This window comes from Polistes fuscatus, unplaced genomic scaffold (genome assembly GCF_010416935.1).
Source record: "Polistes fuscatus isolate 324 unplaced genomic scaffold, CU_Pfus_HIC Scaffold3, whole genome shotgun sequence".
In the NCBI taxonomy this organism is placed as follows: domain Eukaryota; kingdom Metazoa; phylum Arthropoda; class Insecta; order Hymenoptera; family Vespidae; genus Polistes; species Polistes fuscatus.
The window spans coordinates 7840491-7865189 of NW_025113107.1; the positions used below are offsets into that span (position 1 = coordinate 7840491).

The 24699-nt window shown below is 41.1% G+C and overlaps 1 protein-coding gene and 1 long non-coding RNA gene across 7 annotated transcripts in view; one reads left to right on the forward strand and one right to left on the reverse strand.

The window, feature by feature from the left end:
• Window positions 1-24699, reverse strand: part of LOC122519171 (eisosome protein SEG2-like) — a 38137-nt gene that overhangs the window by 8272 nt on the left and 5166 nt on the right. Inside the window, exon 1 of one of the 6 annotated variants that reach the window (XM_043638474.1) lies at window positions 58-620. The exons of the other annotated variants lie outside the window; for them this stretch is intronic. The gene's annotated coding sequence lies outside the window, so the exon portion shown is untranslated. Of the gene's footprint in view, window positions 1-57; window positions 621-24699 lie in introns of those variants that run through there. 6 annotated transcript variants of the gene reach the window in all.
• Window positions 20229-21458, forward strand: LOC122519175. The gene is made up of 3 exons (XR_006304265.1): window positions 20229-20591; window positions 20867-21078; window positions 21150-21458. It is a non-coding gene; the product is annotated as an uncharacterized LOC122519175 (long non-coding RNA).

The window sequence follows — 24699 nt, forward strand, 5'->3', positions numbered from 1 at the left end:
GCTTCTTCTTCTTCTTCCGACCGAACTAATGAATTTTAGTTGTATCTTAATGATTACCTCTTGCCACTTTCGATCGTAAAGAACGAAATGCCGAACGAAATGCCGAACGAATTTCCCGGAAAGTATCTTCATCCTCTTCCAACTCGTTCAGCCTTTCTCAGTCCGCTTCCTTTACCTTCCCTTCTTCCTCTTCCTCGCGGTGGAATATTTCGCCGGGAGACATTCCGCCACGCGAGAACGTAAGCTGGAATTATGGCGCTGTTCTGTCTCGAGCCACAGGAAGGACCGTGATATCGCTAAGGATAACGTACTCGCGTCAAATAACAACCCTTGACAGGATCCCTATAACCTCGGAGATCGTTTTAAGAGACTTTCATTTATTTGAAGAAGAAAAATATTAATCGCGTCGATGTTTGAATATCTTCTCTGAAAGTTGGCATCATCCTAACCAAAGTGGTACATTAACGATAGCGTGCGAAAAACTGGTATAGAAGGCGTGGCCTCTCGTGGATATTTAATACCCATAAGATAATAATAGAAATGAAATTTCTCTACCGACTGTACGGCACGTCATTGCACCGCCACGGATGTGAGGTGACTCCGAAGTGAATGAATCCAGGAAGGTAATCCGATGCAGTGTAAAGACCCGCTCAGCTGTGAGTTCACGATCCTCCACCACCCGTTCTTCCTTTCTTTCTCTCCTCTGCTCTTCTTCTTTCTCCTCCTCCTCCTCCTCCTCCTCCTCCTCCTCCTCCTCCTCCTCCTCCTCCTCCTCCTCTCGTAGATGACGAATAATACCGGAAATAGTTTTAACGCGTAACGGGCTAGATTTTTCTCGATGCAGGCCAATACGTCCTACGCATTATCGACTCGATTCCAAACGGAGGGAGAAAGGAAGAGAGAGATATCGCCTTGGAATAATTCCAGAAATCTCTTTCCATCAAGAAACAATCGGAAATAGGACGAAGAAGTATAAGATCCTCAAGGATTCGCATATTTCTTCGGACGAGCAATGCAACCGATCTTCCAACTCTTCTAATTCTCGACGCGGTAAATGCAGATTGTGCCAAGTATATGTCTAAGCCTGTCTCGCAATTCTTGCTTAATTGACGCCGAGATCCTTTGGATGCCGTTCGCTCTCCGATGCTTTCCTTCTAGGGTTAACTGAAGTCCGAGATGCGATAGATCGCGCGTGGCTACTCACTCAATCGGTATACATCGAGTACCACTTTTCCTCATTAAAGAGGAAACCGTCACCGCCATCGCACCTACTGGAAGAGCTTTAATTAATCAGGAATAGTAATACTGAACCATCTGTCGTCGTATTTCCAATATGTTCAATTTACATACCAACTCGGAATACTTCGCGATCGCTCGCGCGTGATCGTACAAATATGTGATTTTTATTCCATTTTCTTTTGAAATACTTTACCGATATTATACATATAAATAGATTTTGTCGGTATATTAGAAATATTGAATCCTCAAGAGTAACAGCAGTCGAAAGATTATGAGAAAGCTTAGGAACGTTCGATCGGTAAATCATAGCTGGAAGGCAATTCAATGAATAAGAGAGAAGGAGAGAGAGAGAGAAAGATGGAAGTTCGATAGATTACTCGCGTAGTAGGGTAGAACGGTCGAGAGAGTGCAATGGCTCGTACGCAGGATGCATCGAGAGGCATCCTGCATTCGTACGTGTCCGCGATTCGTAATCGTGCTACGTAATCCGCAACGGATACTCTCCTCGCGTATTCCTTTGCCCGCAGGCCTGCTTGCCTGCCTGCCTGCCTGCCTGCGTGCGTGCCATTATATAATTAATCATTTAACTGGAGTTTGTCATGTGGGACCGTTCGTGACGATACTCGTTGTAATTAGACAATCGTTGAAAATGTTTTCCCTTTTTTTTTTTTTTTTAAGTTATAATTTTCTCCTACTCGCCCGTTTGGGTCAGCACCAAAAAGTCCACATTAAAATAAAGACTGGAATAGAAAACACTGAAAAAGTATATATAATTATGAAACCACGAGAAATATTCTTGGAATTACTAGGATTGCTCAGAAATAAGCACAAATTTCTATGTCAAGATGGATGCATATTTCGCTGAAACGAAATGCGACGTCGAATCAAACTCGAACAAATTTCTTGCCAATTGCAACATTTTATAGAAAAGTCGTAAGGATAAGAAAAAATGAAATGTTTTCTCTGGCATTCGGGTTGCATAAATATAAACAAATAAATGAAATGATTAATATTAACAATAAATGAAAGTATCGCAAAGCGTATATTCGTTTTGACCGCGAGTCGATGGTTATGCTAATTGCAGTGGTGTACGATTTGTGTCACGGTTAGGAAATAAAGAAAATCCTACGTATATTCTAGATAGAAATGTATGTAAGTAAGAATATATGGCTCCTTGGCAGCGTTAATGCGTCGTCGTTGAAGTAGATGGAAACGAGTATTTGACGTCTTACGACTCTTATGAATACGATTGTACTCCTTTATGCGTTCATTTGTCATTTATTGACGGACCAAAGGAAGCTGATGCGAGTTACGTAAATTCCAAGAGGAGAAAGTCAAAGATGAAGGAGAGACTATGACTTTCTTATCGTAAAGACGAAATGCTAATTACGAATACAACACCATGATTTAATATACACGACTAATTTACACATTGTCAATTGCTTTTCGAAAGTTGCCAGATAAATCTCAAGTAGCGTTTTCCTGTTTAAAAAGTACGATCGTAGAACTACCTTGAAAGATCGAAGATCGTCGTTAAATTCCTCTTATTTGCATTCTTTTTCCTACTTGTACGAGTATACCTGCGTAAAGAAAAATATACTAATTGTAAGTCAATATCAATATTTTTCTTGCGTTCGATCCTTTCTCCTTTTTTTCCTATCTGGAAACGAAAATATGTAAATTCGAAGGAATAACATGGTCGAACGTAAACGTTATTTTTTTTTACGTCAAGTGTTAAATAGAAATTGAATACAATCGGGTGATAATTTGAGCTTGTTGACTTGCATACGAATATACGTACTACGTATTTCTTTCACGTGCATAGAATAGAAGTATACTATAAGAAGGAATTTCTAGTATCGAGACGATGATCGATCTTTCATTCCTATTCACTGGTATAACAATATATTATAATAATATAATCGAGTAGACATTTGGAAATATAAATGCAAATCTTTTGGTCGGCTCATTGACGATCCCCGAGAAAAACAAAAGTGTACTGTCATATAACATAAGTGTACTGTATATTTGACATAATTTTAATCTCGGTTCATCTTTTTCTAGCAAAAGAAATATAAATCGTGCTTTCGCAAGAGGAATCACGTCAAGTTTCCTCCTCTTCCACGGGAGTACGGATCTTCTGAGAAGATCTCTCCTTTGCAGTATTGTTTACGACTCGAGAAAGAATCTCGTCGCCTGGTCTGTCATGCGCGCGCGCGCTTACACACACACACAAAGATTGATAATATATAAAGAGAGAGAGAGAGAGCACAGGTTCGAGACGTCGAGAGTGCAGCTGCCGGTCGATCTTGAATCGTGTGTAAACTATCTAGAAATCTTGTATCTCTTCGTAGCACGCGTAGATACTAGTCACTATGCTACGTAACTTGGGTGCACCTGTGAGCAATGAGCGAAATCAAAATTACACGAATGGAATACATAAAAGAAGAATAGCTTCCTAGGAGGGTTGGAAAGTCCTGGGTCTAGCATGTAAACATGTAAAATAAAAACATATGACAATTATTTTCTATTCAAAATACGGTAATAAATATGTAACGTTTAATCCAACGTATATGCATTTAAACAATCTTAAATATAAGAAGAATGTATTAGAGAATTAAAATAATTGTTAAATAATCAATAAAAGTGTCTGTTGTTGTCTAAAAGCTAGGTGTATACGATCTATGTACCGTCTTCTTCGAAGTCTCCTGTTAAACTGAGCCGTTGTCCTCTAGAAAATTACTTTTATTGAAAGTTGTTTACATGACTTTCCGAACGTTACGCATGTGTGCAACGGTAATAATCTACCTAATAAATAGAATTTAAGATTATATCTAACGTTCTCATTTTAGTATTTTTATCTATTTTATGTAATTTTTTTTACGCTCCTGCGCAGTGATGACTTCGAGGGTAAGATATTAAAATCGGACTATTATAATCTGAAATCTTATTGATTAGATGCTTTATTCTCTTTATACACATGCGCAACGTTTGGAAGGGCATATAAACAACATTTAATAAAAGTATTTACATAGAGGACAAAGGCTCATTTCAACGGTGGATTTCGAAGAAGACGGTACATAGATCGTATACTCCGAGCTTTTAAACAACAATAGACACTTGCATCGATTAATTAACAATTATTTTAATGCACTAATGCACTCTACTTATATTTCAGATTGTTTTAACGTTCCTGCGCAGTGATGACTTCGAGGGAAACATTTTCATCTAATAAAACATAAGATCGAAATTATTGAATATTCAAAGTACTTTAATAGATATATAATATTTAAACTAATGTATATATGTTTAAACAATTATAGGTATTAGTAGAGAACAATACTGTGTTCGATATAGCATAAATAATGATTAATTAATCGAAGGAAATGTATGCGTATACGTTCGGTGTATCGTCCTCCTCGAAATCCACCGTTACATCGAGTCATTGTCTTGTGTTAAAGTTCTTTTGTTAAATGTTGTTTATATTTGCTTTTTCGAAAGTATAAACTCTATTTACTAGAAATATTCTTTTGGTTATGCACATGCGTAATCTTTGGGAGAGTAGGTGAAAGAGAAAAAGGAGAAAGAAAAAAGGGGGCCAATGAGAAGGAAAGAGACGGTGGCACGTTAAGAACCAGGTCGCGGACCTCGTGCGAAAAAGAAAGTTCTCCTTCGAGAATCGGCGCGATCAGGGGGTGGGAGCGGGGGTAGAAGCGGGGGAGATCGGTGAGAGTGGAACTGTCCCTTTTGTACGTGTACGTTTGCGTGTACCTGTTGTATCGAAATTCGTCGGAGAGCAGCTCCCGAAAAATCGTTTTACAAACACATCTTGATCGAAAGTAGGTGGATTCGGACGCGTTCTATCGATAGGTAGAAAGTCGCCAGCGAGTGTATTCGATACAATTGGATATCGGACTCGGTTCGAAATTTCTTTGGAAATTAAAAAAGATTGAAACGCGCGAAAAAATCCTTGCGATCGTTTATTACATCGTCTAGGATTTATCGCGTTACCGCTATTTATATTACATTCCTCGAGCATGAAATCGTCCTTTCGAGAATTAGATTTAATGTGTTTATGTATCGCTCCGAGCGGATGCTGAGAGATTAAAACGGTATACACCCAAGGCTTATTATTCATTTCCGCGGAATGCAACCGTGCAAATTCCATTGTAAGACCGTCGTAAGTTAAGCACTCGAACTCGCTTCTCGTGGATAAATACAATCGGTAGGTATTACCGCACGAGTAACTGCCTACTTTTGTAATTGCGTTTCATATATCTTCCACGCGTATTTCCCTTGGCGCACCTGAACACTCGGTTTAATGAAACGCACGCGTAATAAATGATTTATAGCTTTGATGATCGCGCATTCGAATAGTATGCATAAAATACTACATTCTATACTCGAATAAATTATCCTCCCGTTTTTCAACTTTTTCTTTACGTTAAATAAATTAGAAGATTCCACGAGTTCTCTATGCATATGAGCGCAGAAACGTCCCTCCTCGGATATCTTTCGAATGAATTTTGTCGGAAGGAAAGAAAAATTAAAAAAAAAAAAAAAAACCTCTTTTTTCTTGCTCGCGTGATTTCACCGCGTAAAAAGTTGTCGATCATTGACCGATCGTTTATACGACGAATGGAACTTTCGAAAAGTTAGCGTAGAAAGGGTAGGGTCATTCGAGGCCAGGCCTATATGAATATTTTACGTCTTTAACCTGAGAAAAAGGTCGATGTTCTCGACGACGACGACGACGACGACGACGACGACGACGACGACGACGATCGGGAGGAGGATCGTCGAATTTTACGACGAATTTCACTGTAAAAGCACTCGTAAAAGCGAGCCCACCGCAAAATGCTACTTGCTTTCCCTGCTTCGAGGATGCTCCGATGTTCGAAAAAGTGAGATCAAGACGAGGAGAGAGAGAGAGAGAGACTTGAAATGAATCGACATCACTCGAGAGAGAGACGCGAGAACGAAGCAGATCCTTTGGCGGTCTCGGAACCATTTAATTTCGGCCAGACCGATTATTTCCCCGTCAAAATCAAACCCTCCGGCTGTTCTCTGCACTTCCAAGACAACGACTACAACGTTGAATCTGCATAAAAAAGGAGAACGACGGGCATAAATTCCAAAACTTCCCGACACCACGAGAAAATCTCTTTAATTTCTGCTTTCTCCTTTTCGCACTCGCCGAAATAATAGCTCATCAACTCGGATCGGTAGGAGAAATCGATTTCGCGATAAGGAAGAGAGAGAGAGAGAGAGAGAGAAAGAGAGACAGGTAGACGGACTTGGGAGGAGGAGGAACGAGGAAATGAAGAATGAGAATAAGAGGAAAGAGAGAAAAAGATAAGACGTAGGAAGGCACTAATTAACGCTAACACGTGTCGAGCAAACATAGGCGAGGCTAGAAGCCCAAGGCCATTGACATTGTACCTTTCTTTCTATCTCTTCAACGATCCAACGAGACACTTGTTCTACTACGAAATTCTTCCTATCGCGTAAAAGCAAATAGACCGAGGAAAGATCGATAGACGAGAAACGCTAATCGATGAGAATGAATGCAACGTAAGAAAAGTGTCGCTGCAGTAGTCGCGGTTTGAGAAAACGCTGAGCTCTCGTTGTTACGACCAATCGCAAAATTACCTCAACAATGGGTGGGCACCTCGAGCAAAGGGGAAAGAGAAGTAAAGGGGGACGATAATTACGAAGAAACGTATGCGAAAGAAACGGGAGAAACTCGACAATTACCGGAGGAGGACCGTTCTTCGCGGCCAACGATGTATTCCTAAAACTTTCGACTTGCATTAGCTTATTCCATCGAAAATAGCATTTGCAATGGTCGCGTCTGACGAGGGAATCGACGAAATGCCAAAATCCGATTGGATTGGTAGCAGCGTTGGCAGTAGCGTTGCTACAAAATGGCGCATGAGAAAATGTGCATGGAGGTCGCGGAAAGAACGGTTCAACGTGGACAGCTCTAGAGTTGCGTAGGAGCGTCGGTATTAACCGCATCCGACGCACGATAATCATCATAACGGGCACATCCTTCAACTCGCCGCTTCCGAGTCTGAAAGCCTTCTTTCCTTACTTTCGCGCAGGACAATGCCCACTTTTACCAATGCGTAGCTACATCGACTTCCTCTTTTCCCAAGCCTCGAGAGCGTTTCTCTAAGTTTTATAGATTTAGAGTTGAATTCAAAGTCGCTAAGAAAAAATAACGTAGAGTTTGGTAATGAAGAGGAGTAGTAGGATCGATGTTCATACGCTCGTAATGGGATATTGCGAGTTCGTTGACGGGACAGCTAACTCGTGTTTACTCGGCCGTGAACGCGGAAACGTAACACGGTTCTGTGTCACGGCCATGTCGCCATGATTTCCTTACGCGTACGGAATTTCACGTACAACCTGGATGCAAAATAAACTTTCCTCTCTGGGATGTAAACGAATCATCCGAAACGTGATTCTAATTCTAATCCTATAACGCATCCAAAAATAGACAAAATGGAGAAACCACGCGAAAATTGGATGGAATAAAAGATTAGCTCGCACAGACGTCGAGTTCCCCCCCGGTTAATGAACCCAAGAGAGAGATCGGTAAGGATAAAACGATTTTATCTCGATGGCGATAAGGACGGGCGTACGCCGTTAGAAATCTCCGAGTCTTTCTCGGTCCACGGACTACGAAGATGCTGGAAGGAGCTCCGATCGACTAAAAGAGCACGTACACGGTAAATGTATCGTGCTTGGTATGTTACCGGGGTGTGTTGCGGATTGGCATAAGCGCCGAGATGCTCATATGCGCGTAATGGGATACCGAGAGCAACCTACCTCTTTCCTTCCTTCCTTCGTTTCCTCGACCATACCCTTTCTGTTTTCGACTAACGCGGAAATGTGTCACGGCTATGAAACCTCCATCTTCCGTGTCCCTTATACTTCCCGTTCCTACGAAAAATGATTCATGAAAGTTGATACCTTTTCATTCGCTTCTTCCTTGCCAATTGTAAGAAGTAAACGATTACTAAAAAGATTCTCTCGCTGGTATGCGTATATTTAATGACAAAAATTCTTAATTACTTCGAGAAGTTATACGATCGGCGAATATCAAGAGACAAAACGCGTTCAATGTATATTAATCACTCGTAAGCGCGTGCTTTTATAACTTTTCCATCGTTTCATTTCCATAAAGACATCGGTTTTTGTTCGACGGCAACCGGAGGAACCGTGCGAACATAATGACAGTCATTAGGACCTGTAGAACCTCGTCGTAGGTGTTAAGATGCGGTTAATGATACCCGTAAATATGCTCCTCGCACGTATTACTTTTTGTTTCGGCGCTCGTTTCGTGAAATTCTTAGCGATTCCCTAAAACCAGTGTCGCGTTCGAAGATACCATCGAGTAAAAATCATTTTTACGATTCGTTACGTGGCTCATTAAAACGAGAGAGAAACGACCAGGAGAATTCAAAACAAATTACATCGTGCAAACATACTAAAATATAAATTCACGAGTATTAATTAATTCGGGATGCGTTTTTACTCGACGACAAAAAGATGATTTTATATATATATATATATATATATTGATTGGATGTGACGCATCATTAATGAGAGATCTAGTGATTTTCACACGAGTCGAAACGTTCCAATCGACAGAACGTTATTCGACCTCGAACTTCCGATCGATTCTACTCAACTATCGCTACGCCTTATTCTCTCTTCGTTCGATTTGATCGAGGATGCTTCTTGAGGGCAAAAATAAATGTGGCTTACGTAACGATTATCCTAACAATGAGTAGCTAAGAGTAACGCCGGCGAAAGAAGAAGGTTGACTGACCTAAGAAAGATAAATTCATTTACACCAATAGATTGCAATAATATTTATTTTCAAATATTGTTCTCCCAGCCCGATATAATTCAAACGGAAATTGATGTTGAAACGATTGTGATAAATTGCGTGCTCGTTGACCGAGAAAGTGGCGATACGTGAATAACTAGAAAGCAATAGGTGGGAACATACAAACGGTATAATTATATTGTTAATAGTTTATTTTTGAAAGTCTCGAAGATACAAATCTAAATAGTTTCTCACGAAGTTGCCGAAAAAAATCCTAGTCGCACTTCTTCGCGGTTGAATCCTTTCGATTCGCGTTTTTTGTTTCTTTACGCGTTGTTCTTTTATATATAGAAAAAAAAAAGAAATCTACCGGAGAGCGGAATAATTGAAGAAAAGATGAAGATCGACGCGCGTAATTCGCTTACGTCTAAACAGAATGAACGACAATAGAGAAATAAAATAGAAGAATAATCAAGATCGACGTGCGTAACCTGCTAAGGTAAAAAAGCCTTTGAACAAAATCTAAACGACGCGGATACAGTAATTACCCTTTATTTTGCATATCTACGATAATCGAAATGGCCAACGGGTCAGGAGGGGTCTTCGCAGACGCCCTGAGTATAATTTCGTAGCAATGGACTAACGTAAGTCGAACTTCCCGATTAGAGATTGCAAACTAATAGCCTATCGTAATAATAAATGTCATAGACCGTAGGTAGAATCTAGAAAGTGTGTCAACGATTTTTACAAGACTTGCCCGAGCGAGCGAACGATCGATCGATCGATCGTGAGACTTTCGAAAGTCAAGGTCAATGTTACGCGATCACAATGATCTACGCCTCGAGCCTTCGAATAAAATAAAAACGATGCGAAAGACGAGAGGTGATCAAAAATGAACGAGAAAGAGAGGAAAAAAAGCGAAAGGGTTTGTAATTATGGTAATCGATTGCTTCCGTAAAATCGTGCGCTTTGATCAAATTTCAAATTCCCCGCCGCGCCGTTTATTCTTATTTCATTGGTCGGGCCGAGAGCGCGCGCAGCATTTGGAATCGCAGGCCTGTTATCGGAGCCAAGGATGCACGAGGGTTAATAATTAACCCTTTGCCTCGTTTCCTTTTTGTTTTCACAATTCCCAGCGTCTTCTTCTCGGCGATTCGAAATTCGCGCACGCGAGATCTAAGCGCTCGATGAGTCAGCCGAGCTGAAATTTGTCTCGTTTGAATTTGTCGTCCTCTTTTATCGAGCCCAAGGATGTCAAGAACGGGTGTTGCCAGATGAGAGTTTGATTCGCGAGGCATCTGGGTCAGGCTTGTTCGCCTTGTGCAAGTGCACAATCCTCCTGCGAGGTTCTTGCATCGCGCGGTTAATCGCAGGTGTTGCGCGCGCGCGCGCGACAACGACGAGCGGAGAATTCAATTCGAAACTCCTTTCTACTCGCGACCCTAAACTCAAAGATACATTTTATCTTTTATCTTTCTTCTCCCAAAAGGAAATGAACTCCAGTCTTTTCCGGAAAGAAAAGAACAAACGGATCCAACGTGGCATTTTTTTCCTACGGAAATATGAAGATTACTCTGGACAGATAAATTGGAATCGTGTTCGCGAAGATAGACGAAGAACGATCGGAGTTACTACGGTTTTACGGTAAACGCTTTGATCGTGTATTACGAAGAGAGAAATGGAAAAACTCGAAGATGGGAAGAGGAGGAGGAGAAGGAGGAGGAGGAGGAGAAAGATCGGGGTGCACCAGCGCCATTAGAAATCATCGCCTGCTCTCGAGGAATTTCGGAATGCGGAAGGAAAGCCAACAGATGTGGGGGAGGGAGGGATGAAGAGGATCGGAGAGGGATATAGTTAGTAACCGGAGAACCCACTCGTTCGTTTCAATTCTCCGGCCGTGCACCGATGCGGCCGTTGATGGTCGATCGTGCTTTTTCTTTTACCTCGTTTCTCGACCGAACCAATCTCTCTAACGTGTGTATCTATCTAGATATTAATGTATCTATGTGTGCACGTACGTATAGCTATCGGGACCCTAGCACTACCAGCACTAGTTAGGGGCACCGTGCGCGCGTACCAACAACAACGTTCGCGTTTCTACTTCGCGGCGTTCACTCGAGTCGCGATGTCTTCTATCTTTCTCTTTTGTTCCAGGCATCGGGTGGTCTTCCAAGGACGATCGAAATACGATTCACTTTGCGCATTGGTCTTTGGAAAAATTGAAATATCGCGCGTATCCGTTAAGTTCGTCGAACTTGTTCCGATCCATTAACCACTCTCGCTAAACGCGACGTTAATGAGATTAATTAGACGGAGAGGGAGAGGGAGCAATTAATTGTAACTATCTTCGGAAACACCAGAGGCAGATCTCGTTGCGCGGCAAGTAACGGTTCGCAAAAGAGAATCGAATCGAACTCGAATATAACGACCGATTAAGAATTCCGTGCTCGTTGTCGGTTGACAACGGGGTTGCATCGCGACCCGCTTAGCGAGAAATTAACGAGTTCTCTTCACTCCGGGTAATGATCCTTCGCGAAAAAAGTCTCGTGTATTTCGTTGGCGTCGATGAAACTAACTTAAATGATAATGACTCGGTCGGCGAACGCGACCCGATTTATAATCGACGGGGAGAAGACACGAACAAAACCCAAAGCCCGGGAACGAACCCTTCGACATACTTTCCGTTCGAATAAGAAAATTCGTCTATACGAATTTATTACGCGGAAGAGAAGAGTTCGATCGCCCTATCCTTTCTCAAATATATCCCCGTTCTCTCTCTCTCTCTCTCTCTCTCTGGCATGGCAAAGCAACAAGATATTTATCTTGCCGAGATTTATCGTTTCTTCTTTGCCGAGACACGCACCTGCTGCGAGTCTAGCGCGAGTACGCGAGTATTTAAAAAGACTTTCAATTCCTTACGATTGATTTGCCTCGAAAGAGCTAACTCCGAGCTAACAACGAGCGAAAAAGATTATTAGAGCGCGCACAGTTAAGCCCTTTTATCAGCCAACGGCGGCAGACGATCCGAACGATGAACGGGCATTTATCTAAAAGAAAGGGAATACGATGGTACACCAGTATAACGATGGTACACCGTTGTAAGTACGTAATCACGTAGGCATTGTGCTAACTCACAAATAATGAAAGCCGGGAGCGCAACATCCGTGAATCCTATGCGCCTTCTAGCCGTCGAGCATATTCCTTTTCCACCGAGAGAGGGAAAGGGGGAGAGAGAGAGAGAGAGAGAGAGAAGAGAAACGAGGCACTCGCGAAGAACCGAGCGGCTTATGCGAGTTGGGTCCGCAAAGGTATGCGCCACTGCAAACAAGCCATAATGCTCGCACCTAGGCGGCCCTCTACAGGTCCTTTCACAAATCATTTCCTTTAATCGATTGTCCCATAGATTATTCCATATCCAACAAATGAGAGAGAAACAATATTTCCATAGTTCTCTCGTTCTTCTTTCTCTTTTTCCTACGATTAATCCTATACTGTCAGCGGACAAGATAAGTATATTCGGAAATGACGTTTCCGTTCCGTTTTAACAGAGCCAACGCGCAGCAGGTAAAACACCGAAAGAGATTTTTAAAATTGCCGAGAGGAATTAAATTCGTAAGTAAATACCGTCTGGCAGTGTTCTCGGGAAAATAAAGAGACACAATCGAAAAGGAGAGCGAACGTAGGACAGAGTTTCCTCGCTTGGAAACTCTGGAAAAGTGCATCGAAAGATTCTCACGGCTCGAAAGAGCGAATTCCTGCTATCGCTTGGCCGTTAACGGCCGCCTGTCTCGGGGTTTGATTGTCCCGCCTGTTCTACCACGAACTCTCCTCTGTTATGGCCAAATGCTTGGCATACTTCCCTCCACCTCCTTCCGCTGAATCCTTTAAGGACGAGATACTCTCGTTCGTTCGTTCGTTCGTTCATTCGTTCAGCGCTGCGATGAAAGCTCGTCATACTGGCCCGAGTTCTTGCGTTTTATTGCGAGATACGTTCGCCTTCTATTACTACGTTGCCTCGCCTTCTTCGAGAAAAACTCTAGCTATACGTAAGTATGTATGTTAGGCAGAGATACCTATACATTCGTAGAACTTTTTCAAAGGCGAATAAAACGAATTTCTCCGTGAATTTCTGAATGAGAAGAAAAAGTAGTTAACTAACCCACATTCCACCGCTCGTCAAAATTGATGAGATATTAATGAGCTTCGAATGTTTCCCTTCCTTCCTCCTCCTCCTCCTCTTCTTCTTCGTTAATTAAGAATAAGTTCGCTTTATTGTTTATTATTTTAGGCACGCATCATAGAAAGATTCGTGCCACTTCTCATTCGGACGGTTCGTTCGTTTCTTCGGGGCTAGGTATATCAGGCGCGTGGGTCGACTCGTATCATCGTTAAAAAGTGAAAGTAACTTTGTAGTCGTTGACGTCGTCGTCGTCGTCGTCGTCGTCGTCCTCGTTGTCATCGTTCTTTCTGTCGAGTAATATTGCAAGCGAAACGAGTCGTCGAGAATTAGCGAATCTTCTCAATATACTCGCTCTTATTTTTATTCCAAATGAAAATTCGAAAATTTGATAACGCGAGGTGTCAAATTATATACCATTCAACGTTAAATAACGAATACTTTTGTGAATAATAAAAGAAATCGTTGGCCGGTTATATTTCAACACAATTTATAACATAATAAAAAGATATTTAGAAAAAGAAAGGAGAGAGATATACATCGTCGAATGCCTATAGGTACATAAAAGGCGATAAAAAAGAAAATACGTAAAGTCAGAGATTTTTTGTCGATGGATCGAAAGTAAGTGCGAGTGAAAGTGTCTTATGCAAAGCTAAGAGAGGAAGAACGCGTTTATTACTCTTTCCATTGAGTGGACACATTCTTCTTTGCGACGACCAGGAAGAAGATCAACGCCCGTTAAATACACCTTTTCTCCAAATACCTTCGTGCAAGGAAATTACTAATCTTTTGCATAAGTACTTGCCAATCTATTCTTCTCTTACGTCACTAGATGAGAATTTTCTACGTATCGTTAAATTAACCTTTTAAACCGTCTATGACGAGTTAACTCGCCTCGGTACTTTGATAACGATGCAAATCAATTTCAATTAGATGCATCATTTTCTCTTAGAATAATACATATATCCATGTGCACAAGTAATTACATACCTAATACATTGACAGATTAAAAGAAAATGAAATAATTAAGAAAGCGAACGAATGGTCGTTCGTCATTTACCTAGGACCCGATGCGCCATCAAATTCGCCGTCAAATTGGCGATAAATTGAAAATCGGGTTGGCGATTCGAAACGGGCGAATACCAAAGTTCTTACGCGCGATCTTGCATAGAGTGCAACGCAAGCACACTCGCGCGATACCCAGCGAAGTGTGGCAGAAATAGCATTACGCAGTAGGCACGGAACATGTAAACGCGTTGCATTTGGATCTTGCGAATACGTTATTCGTATGTATGCATTTCTGTATATATGTAGCATATGTAGGTAGAAAGCAAAGTATACGCCCAATGTAACTGTATACCCTGGTCATAGATGTTAATCTGCCACATAATTGCGCCGATCTGGCCGCTTATTTATTGGCCTGTTTCTAGCAGCCGGCGGTTCAACGATTTTCAACGTTCCTACTCGGTTATTGCTTTACGAATGGTCGCTCCGACTAATCGGTGGAAGCCACGATCTCTCCTCCTCCTCCTCCTCCTCCTCCTCCTCCTCCTCTCTTCCATCGAGCTCGTTACCAAGATCGAAGAGAATCGTTAAAACGCCCGATTTCATTCTTTCCGCAAAGAAAATTGAAAAGGTCGCAACCGTTTAATGCATTTAATTAATCGAAATATACAAATCCATCGTGTTTCAGTGCAATATGACGGGTCTAACCAATCGTGTATTAAATCGATCTACAATTAAAAGCTTCAACTAATTAGAGAACGAACACGTTTTTACGGGAGCTGAATAATCCGTCGCGTTATCGAGCGGTTGCTTTTTCGTTCTTCTTTCATTCGATACTCGATTATTATTAAACCGCTGAAAAGAAGGGACCGAGCGACCAAAAAAGATCGCAAATAAAACAAAGGTAGGAAGGGAAAAAAAAAAAAAGGGTTTCTCTCTCGAGCGGTACGGCAGTCCTACTCTTTTATTCACTCGGCACGCGCTGATGACTACTTCGGTCATAAATTAAATTGCCTCGTCGTAGACAGGAGAAAGAGAAGGAGAAGCAAAGAGAGAGAGAGAGAGAGAGAGAGAGAGAAAGTCCTTGAAGATTCTCGGCTGCATATATCAGAGCGCAGCTGCGTCGACCTCTTCGGGCGAGTAAATCAGTTTTATCGCAGTGGATACGAGTCAAACTTGAAAGAATAAAGAAAAAAAAGAAAAAATAAGAAGAAAAGGTGCGAGGAGGAGGGTGAGGAAGACAAAAAGAGGCGGACGGACGTAAAGAGTTACGTGTGTATCCAACGAGGAGGATACCTGGCTGCCTGCCTGCCTGCCTGCCCACCTGTGTGCGCTCCTTGCCGCGCGTTTCTATTACATTATGGGTTATATATGGCGTCAAAGGTCACTCCTGTATTTAATAAGTAAACGTCGAGGGTCGAAAACATGAAATAATTCTCGAACTTGCCGGCAAACCGGCGTGAACGAAAGTGCAAGCGAGGCGTCGCGTGTTTTCTATCGACGATAGGTCGTAAGGGTAAATATTTACTCGAACTGAAGGAATACAGGGGGAGAGAGAGAGAGAGAGAGAAACGTTCCTTAATTGCACGCACGCGGGACGAAGATCTAGAGAAAATGATCAAAGATTCAATCTCGTTAACGAGATTTATTTCGCTATCATCTTCGTCGATCGATTTTTCTTCTTTTTTTTTTCTTCCTTTTTTCCTTTTTTTCTTTTTCAAGAGAAATTTGTACAAAATAATTGCCTCAACTATCATTATCGTAAACGCGTAAAAAAGTTTTTTTTTGTTATTGTTTCTTCTATTTCTATCTTTCTCTCGCGTTTTATCTTCCATCAAATATATCGCATAGTCTTTATTTTATAACTGGGATACGCAGCGATTTCAATAAGGATTTGCGTATCGCACGTACGTGGAAGAGGGAGTTTTACGGTATTAAAAGAATTTACACATCAGTTGGGATTACTTCTAGCAGCGGGTGCGAGTTCTCTCTCTCTCTCTCTACGGGACAGCTTTATTCGCAGGGGTTTTAAGCTTTCACTGGTACCACAAACGAAAGCACTAATCTGACAGAGGGAGTATTTACACGTGCGATTTCTCAACGATCTTCCTCCTCCCTTTTCTTCTTCTTCTTCTCTTTAACGAAATCGTAGAATCGTAATCGTAAAATCCTCCATCTGTAACCCATACCTCGAGGTAAACGATAAGTTAACGTAATGAAAAAAAAATCAACGATACGATTATCGTGCACGCAAGTGTCCGTAACGAAGGGATAGGCATTTTTCCAAGTTCTCTACTCGATAGATATAAAAGATAATAATCTTCTAATTCATCGCGTGAAAATGAATGTGGGAAAGGAAAGCGCGTTGAATTTATTTTTACCGAACCCTTATCAAAGTGCATTTGTTTCTATATAAATTTGGGAAGCATTGACAGGAAAGCCCATTTGAAAGGAAAAAAAAAAGTTACTTGCCGGCACGAAGAGTAAAAAAAAATAAGGAAAAAAATGAGGAAAGATCTCTTAATGCCGATCTCAAGGAAAAGATAAAAATCTGATGAGCGTTCAAAGTTACAGGTTAGCTGGCGCTAGTCGGCCTAGTAATTAACCCTTTCGATCGGTAACACGAACTCCTTCGATCTCCGTTAAGATTCTTGAATTCGACTTACGTGACCCGGTGCAACACGCTCGCGTGTTAAACCTCCTTCTCGCGGACTTCGTTACAGGTTCTAAGTACCGGCTTGTCTAATCTCCGAGCACTCTCATTGGTGGTCGGGGAGCAACGCCTAAGGCACCTTCCGCCTTCGGAATTTCAAGCCTTTCGATATAATCTCGAGAATGAAAAATCGCCCGATTCAACGCAATATAATCTTCCACGAACCACAATCATACATGTACATATATATTATATATATATATATTATAGAATATAAAAAAATGTCGTTAATGTCCGTCGAAGAGTCAAGGTTATTTGCTTGCAACGAATAGGACCACTCGGAGAATCGTAGCTGCAGCTGCACCGATCGTGCCTTATCGTGTTCCGCATAAATAACTAAATAAGACATAACTCTCTCTCTCTAATGAAACTTTAACCTTCGCTTCGAGCGTGGTCGTGCCTTCTTTTCGTTCTTCCCTTCCTCTTCTACGTCAAATGTAAACAGAACGGAATGTGTATTTAATTGACTCGCGTTCTTACACGTTAAAGAATCAAACTATATATGGTATCGTCGATATGTTTGCTGATATTGTTGCACATTCGTGTTTTATATTCGCTTCCTTGTTCGTGTCATTTTTTTTCCGTTTACTTTTCGCTTATTACCTTACATCATTATTTCGTGCATCGCTTTTACTAAGTCATCAAATTATTGGCAAGTATAGTTAGAATTTTCCTCGTAAAAATAATGTTAAACGCGTATTAATGAGTACAAAGAAGATGTTGATCTGATTAGAAACACAATATGAATACTTAAATGAATATACGAGGTCCAACTTTCGCGATCCGCTTTGTTTACTTAAGATGGTAAAACGCGTGAGAAAATGAATTCCATTCCACTTTCCTCATAAATTTCTAATCCCGTTACTTAACAGGCATTAAAAGTCAACTACCGAAAACTTCTCAAAGATGTCTATCAAATTTTCCGATCTCCGATTTTCCGCGTTACTTCATTAAATGTATTCATTTTTTGTTGTCCTCTGGCTTCAAATTCTTTTAATGCATACGAAATGAGAAAAAAGAAACGGCGAAGGGGAGAAAGAAATAAGCGGAACGAAGGAAACAGTGTTGAAGAGAGGGAGGTGGTAAGAAAGAAAGATTTTCTCGAGTGCAATTGGACGGTCCAGTTCCTCCGAGAACGGAAACTAGGCGAAATGTTTCTCACACGCATGCATACGTCAATATACTTCTCTTATGCAGTACCAACTCGAATAAGTATAGAAACTTTCCAACCGAGACATAACGTGTCTCTCCTTCTCTCTTAACCGATGGGCGTATCAACACTTCGCACTTCGAACGAGAAAGTCCTTGGCGGACTTCCATTAAACTTTAATAGTATCGGCGTTGGCTTTCTTCTTAATTGTGACCCAGATCGTCGATGACCGGAGGGTAAGATCGAAATGGAATGACAACGAGAAAAATAAAAGAGGAAAAGAGAAAAGAACTCGGAGAACGAATCGTTCTCGCGAGGATGAAAGCAAACAGAATCAAAAATGTTATACGAATTGTGTAAGACGATGAGTAAGCTCGTTGCGAGACGAACGAGATCTCGATTATTATTATTATTATTCCGGGTGTTCCGCTTTTAATTCAAATTTTCTCGAACCTTCTAAAGATGAGATGATACGAGAGAGAGATTGGAAGAGAACAAAAATATATGATGCAACTGCGTGATGAAAGATGTCTAATTAATTCCTCGTCTAATGCATCTGATAAATCAAATAAGAAAATAAAGTCAAAAACGTACAGAAGAAGAAACGTAACAAATTCATTCGAATTATAATAAATACGGATAGACTATCTATCTTCTGTTGTTAACTATCCTTAAAAGAAATGAATCTTCTTTTCTGGTCCCGAAAAGGTAACGATCCACGTGGCACCTGTCTCTCGAGAGAGAGAATACGAAAACGTCGTTCGAAAGTTGCCCGACAGCTTTTCCTTCCGCTCCTCTCTCTCTCTCTCTCTCGTTTTTCTCGATACTCTTCTCTCTTTTTTTCTTTTCTTTTCTTTTCTCGATATCACTGAGTTAGTATCACTCGTCCACCTCTCTCTCTCTCTCTCTTATCTCCCGTCGAATTAGAAAAGTATCGAAACGGGACTGGTTTGAGAGATGATCGATTATGGTCGAACGATGATCTACTTTCTCCTTGGTCGCGCGAAGGTCGTCTTATTATTATTACTCAGGCGCGACGATAAATCTTACATCTTCGAAAATAACGTTACGCCGGTGAAAATATGGGGGAAAGGAAAGAGTAAACACGAGTACGCACTGATACAATACCATGGCGGGTCCGTTCTCAAGGAAGTTGGCAGGCTTCGTCGTGAGACCTTGCCTCGTTAATTAAAACCTAAACCCCAAGCGAAAGCTTAGTTATTCCGTGAAGCCTCGAATTAACGCCCCCTCCCCACCCCTCGACAGATGTTTCGCAGTAAATCCATCGTCGAAAGTGCATGCCGACGCTCGCTGCTGCTGCTGCTGCTGCACGTTTCTTGCCGCTTGTGAGAAATTTAAGACGGATGAACTCTTCGAAATGACTCGCATCTGTTGAAGCACCAACCGTTAACGTAGATAAGTACTGACTGAGTAAATCAAAACTACGAGAGGATCAACGAAGATGATAATGAAAACTTGTTCCATTTTCGTAGAGGTGAGTCAAGGATCGATCGACACATTTCGCGATTCGACTGTCCGTACGGGGAAATCATATTACAGGGAAAAGTTGAATATCTCAGCAAGTACCAGAATCGAGATTGGCCGATCGCAGGCCAAGGACACGGTCTCACGGATTCGATACGATTCAACTCGACCCGCCTGCTTCACTTTCCTTTTCTTCGGGCTTATCGTTCTCGTTCAACTGGCTTCTCGTTCCTCCTCCGTGCCACGCTGACTGCCTTCCTCTTGTTCAACTTAAGTAAGTTCTCTTTCGGTTAAGAGAAAGAGAGAGAAAGAGAGAGAGGCCTAAACGCCATACCGTAGCAACCAACTCGAGCGTACACGCCTAGCTCGAAGGATCGAGAGCGTATTTATCAAGGATAGAAAACAACCTATGACGAATTACTTTCCATTTAGATGACGTTCCAAAATATTCGGACATCGCAATATCGAATAGTATCAAAGGTTAGACCTCTCCTCGTCGCTTCGCGAGATGAAATTTCATACGAATGGATATAAGTATACTTTCAGTTTCTTACGAAAGCTTCCTATTACTTCCTCGAGAAACAATCGCTCCAACTGAATATCGCAATCGACTTGCTTTGAAAAGTTATTATTGTGTTGGACGATGTTCGGCAACGTTTTCGAGAATGAAATAGCCTATTTCGCACCCACGCTATCTATCCAGAGACGAGAGAACAAATACACGGACGGGTGACCACTTACGCACCCGTGCTCGAAGACTTTCGCTTTTGATTTTTCGCATTCCGTAAATGGTTCGCAAGAGAGGAGAAGGATTCCGTACGAGGTTTCGAAAAATGAGTAGAAGGAACGATCAATTAAATACTAAGGGAAATGGAAAATCGAATGGTTGCACCGCGCCCGTTTCTTTAAACTTATTTGTTTCCCGAAGGGTTCTCGTACTTAAGGAGGACGAGCAAATAAGATTTCATTCTAGCAAAAGGTAATTAATTTCACTTTTAACTGCTTATTATGCGTATAATTGGCAATTACTTAGAGATTTAAACTGCCGCTTATATTACTTATGCCGATCGCGTTGCTTATACGTAGGTAGGTATCTAGTACGTACCTATACGATACATACGTATTTACGTCCGGCTCGGCATTAATTGTTCCTTGCATTTTATTGCATGCCCATTCTCCTATCGTTTCTTGCTCGTAATATGTTTGCCTACGTGCTATGTAGTACTTAGCTTATAACGTGTAATACCTTTCCAGAGCTTTCGGAAGAAAAACGAACAAAAATAATCCATGCTCGCATACTAATTACAATTCAATTATTTCTAAATTCTATCCATCACGGAAGGGAACGAGTTTCGATAAAACGAAAGATTGGACGAAGGGGCGAACACTCATTTGGATTCAATCCAAACGAGGATGAGGAAGAGGAAGAAGAAGAGCAACTCGAAGAGAGGACCCGTACAACAGGCGTAACAAAATCCAATTTTTCAATTGGTATTCTTATTCTTTTATTAAATATTATTTATTCTTTTGATTTCAGATGATCACCTAGAAGATTATTCAACTGTACCGCATTAAACTATGATAAGATAGTTAAGTTGAAATTTATCCAACAGGCCAAAGGGAATTATGCTCTTTATTGCCGGCAGCACTCATTAAATCACTTATAGGCTAACTGGATATATCTAGGGAATTTCCTGGCGCAGCCATGAATTCGCGAGAATCAATGGGAATTCATAACTATCTATGGAAAATAAATTACCGCTACTAGTTGCCACGGTTGCTATGGTAAACTCTACATATTCTCAATATCATCGTAACGATACGTATAACTATATAGATCGATATATTTCTATATATATATATTCATTGAGATTTCAATTTCAAATTGATTTCATTAAAAAAAAAAAAAAAAAAAGAAAAAAAATGTTGATTAAAAAGAAATAATCAACAAGGTCTATCTTAACCTAGCTTATAAGACCAATCCTACGCAAGATCGTTCTTCGCAAGGTCCTTTTAAGAATCGATCGAGCGTTCCTTGCTTTATAGAACCACTGTTCAACCTATACTTTCCCTGGCATACATTCGTAAATACAAATATACGTACGCATTCGTGTATCTGCATACGTAGGTAGGAACGATCGCACACGTATGAATGAGAAAAAAAGAGGAAAAAAATACAAGATATATATATATTCAAGAAGAGAAAGAGAGAGAGAGAGAGAGAGAGAGAGAGAGAGAGAGGAACGGTGGAAGGCGTAACGCGTTCGTCAAGAAAATATGTAAAAGTAAGCTTGGTATTCCGAGCACGTGGTCCGGGGAGCACCAGAGGAAAGCATATATTTATCTGGCACACGTATAATACGAAACGAGTTGCCGCGATTAGAATCCCACAAAAACGCCTTGCAGGAGTCGTTCACGCGTGCTAGTCACGTGTACATATGTATATATTATATTTATATTTGTCTATATATGTATATGTATTTATATAAAGAGATATCTATGAAAGTTGTATTAGTTAGTTATACACTGATGCAAAAATCGAAGCGATCGTATATCGAGGTACGTATATAAATCGTGCAGTTGATCGGGATGCGATCGGGATCAAGATCATTTTCTGAGATAAGCTACGAAATCTCTTCTTATTCGCGCATCCCTGCACACGTATTGAACGAGACTATGCGAATTGCGTTACAATCTTGATGATACGCAGATTTTATACATAAGAATGTAACTCCTAGTGATCGATTCGAAGATCATCCTCAATTCTACATCGAGAATCTTATCTAATTGTAAACGTTACTTTCTCTACGTTATCGTATCTAAACTTGTACGAAATATCGGTAATAATATAACATCAACAACAACAACAACGTAACGTAAATAAATGAAAGAAGTGAAAGATGGAAAATCAAACGTTAACCGTAACGATAATGAAGAATCCTTTAACCCATATCAAGTAATTCGTAACTCTCGTTATCTACACGAATGTATGCATTTTCGTATGATTTATATATTATAATGACTGGTAAAAAATAATGAAACCTAAGGAAATTTGATCTGTATCGTTCGAGCATTTGATCTCTCTTTCTTATTCTAAAGATCGATTCGAGACAAGCAGAGATAGAAGATAGGCAATGTGAGTAACGTTACTGTTATTGTTGTTGGTTGTCGTCGTCGTCATCTTCGTTGTTGTTATCTTAAAACTCACCGACAGAAATGGTTACCATGGACGGTCTCGAAGAAATCTTACACGCGTATACTCGGCATAATTATATGTACGTACCAATGGCCAACAACGTAACGTGCCGCGAGTGAAACGAGCCGTAAGTACCGAGGGTAAATAGCCGTGAGACGTACACGCGATATGTGCTTCTGCTGCTGTTGCTGTTGCTGCTGCCGTTGCCGTTGCCGTTGCTGCAGCTTTCTACGAGTCGCTATATATATGTATACGTATGTATGCGAAAATATTTCTTTTCGATTCGACTGAAAGTAAAGAAAAAAAGAAAAAAAAAAAAACAAGAAAACATAAAATAATAGACATTTTGCTAAGTCGATAAAAGAAAATTGACCAAATGATACAATTTGAAGTAAGTAACTAATGCTATAAAAAGCATGCGCGTTGGCGAGAAAATATATGACAGAGTTATTACATTCGCATCCTCGTTACAGTGGCTGCATACCAAAGTGTTATCCCGACGAAGGGCGACGTACTAGAAATCGTACCGTTTACAGCATGCCACTGATCTTATTTTGTAACCTCGGCGAAAAGAAAATTTGAGAAAGAGAGAGATAGCACATACGTAAGACCGAAAAAGGCGGACTTCGTAAAAGGAAAACTTTTCGTTCGGTATAGACCGGAGTCGACTTGGCGTTACGCAACCACTGTTGGAATAATAAAGACCGACCTTGCAAAAAGAGGCCTGCTGGAATGCAGATCCTTTCAAAGGATAATCATTTCTCGGGAATACACCGTAATACCGGTATTCAGGGTTCGATGCATATTGCATGGAAGCCGTTCCGAACGGTCTTAATATATAGCTCGTGTAGCATCGCTCGTCAACCATCGACCAAGGAAAAATCTTTTCGAACGGCCATTACGTTCTATAGACGTTGTCCACCGCGATTCGCTTCCTAGTTCGTAGCAACGTTCCTCCTACAGTGATAGTATCCTAATCTATCGGCCTAGTCGAATCTTAGGTAGGTAGGTAGGTAGGTAGGTAGGTGGGTAGAAAAGATATTTAAGTATACACGTAAGCTTAGTCGTATATTACCTATTTGTATAAATCAAGGAAATTCTTTCTTGTCTTCCCAAGGATCCGTCATCTTAGCCGACTTTCTCTAACGTAAACACATCACCGACCAAACCTCTGATTTCCCTCGGACGGAAATCTTTCAAACTTGAAACGAAGAAGATACCCAAGTACATAGTTATCTTATAATACTATTTACGGAGGAAGAAATCTATTTGTCGAATATAAATATGCTCGTAAAGAATCATCGTACGTATATATGTATACCTTCCTTTCGGATCGTACAACTTGGGAAAAATACGTCGTAAAAATGAGACGCTAGATGGATAGCTGGTATCGATTCGAAAAAGCCGGAGGGTTTAAAATTATAAAGTCTAAGAAGGAAATATGAAAAATAAAAGGGGGTGCTTCGGCTCGTAAAACAGAGTTTGACAGATTAAACGGGACTTCCGCGACGCGACTTTCCGCTCGTGTTCCGCTGAAACGTCTCGCGCTGTTATCATCGAAGAAGCCTTACTCCGATCCCGAGGCTGAAAGCAATCCCGCGGAAACACGAACGGAAACAAGAATAAGAAGAAGTTGCTGTTCTCTGTGTGTCCGAGTGTGTGCGAGAGAAAGAGAAGGCAGGTGGAGAATACGAGCGAAAGATGAACGGGACTGCGGTGCATTGCTGTTGCTGTTGCTGTTGCTGTTGCTAGTGCTGCTGCCGTTGCTCTTGTTGCCGCTGGCTAAGGCGAGTCTCCTCCTCGAGAAGAGAGGAATGTTCGTGAAAGTCTCGAGCCATTGAGCACGACGACGAACGAGTCACTATCGTTCGCCATTCGTGCGGTCCTTATC